Genomic DNA, 1124 nt, shown 5'->3' with positions numbered 1-1124 from the left:
CCACAGAGATTCTCCTTCCTGACTACATATTTTCATGGGATAAAAATTGCTGTGTACTAATTATAAAGTCCTATGTACATTTTAAAATTTTGTTTTTAAAGCATTTTTCACTACTTTTTTCCCCATCAAAACCAGGGATAGTCTTTTTTCAGTGTGAGAAGAGTCTAATCATTTAATTCAGATGCTCCTTTGGCTGTAAAGGGTAGTCCATGAGCATATTAACACCAACTATTTCCTATTGTGCATTCCACTACCTAAATCAACTGCACAGGAAAAAAACACTCCCTGATGGCCAGACTTATACATTTATATACATAGAAATATATAAACAGTGCTGTGCAGATACTGAGTATTTTTACTGTTTTCTTCTCAGAAACCATCATCAAAATCGCACAGCACAAGATACATCCCACTATTAGGCAGTAAAAATTAGGAAAATGAGCTTGTGCTTAAAACCAGACTGGATGAGTTATTGCTAATAAAGCCCAGCAGTAAGGGTTACACTGCACTGTCTTAAATGCCTCAAAAAAGATAAATGCCTGCAGTTAGGCACCAGAGTATGATGTGGACAAAGTCTACAAAAAGTCTAAAATTACAAAAAAAAAAAGCCCTCAGTGTGTTTGTTATACAGGTGGGATGTGCTGATCTCTTGGTGGTTGCAAGATCCTGCTGAAGAGATGACCGTGTTTTCCAAGAGCCTTTCAGTGAGGGCTCTCCCAAGGTTTCAACATGTGGATTGCGGCGTGCCCAGCCCTGCTGCTGGAGAGAAGAATGAAGCAGGAAGGCCTAGGTGCATTGCTGCCAGGATGGGAGGCTCAACCTTCAGGTCCCTACTCTCATCCGAGACATCAACAGCGAAAGAATAGCCTTTTCAAAGCAGCTGAGCTATGGAAAAGGGGCTTGTCCATATATCTGACTTTGAAGGTCTCAAACGGGTACCGCTCTCTTGCCGTGACTTGCTCCACCGGAGTTAGCCTGGAAACCGTGACTCGAGGCTGACGGGTTTATTTTTTCTTGAAGCCAGCGTTTACTTTGAGTTTAATCTCCCACGCACATCCCGCTCCCGGGCCCGCCGCGGGGCTGCCGGTGCCTTGGCTCGGGTGGCCCCTGCCCCGCGGGCCCCG

Source organism: Parus major, chromosome 3 (assembly GCF_001522545.3).
Source record: "Parus major isolate Abel chromosome 3, Parus_major1.1, whole genome shotgun sequence".
NCBI lineage: Eukaryota > Metazoa > Chordata > Aves > Passeriformes > Paridae > Parus > Parus major.
This window is presented reverse-complemented; position numbering follows the sequence as displayed.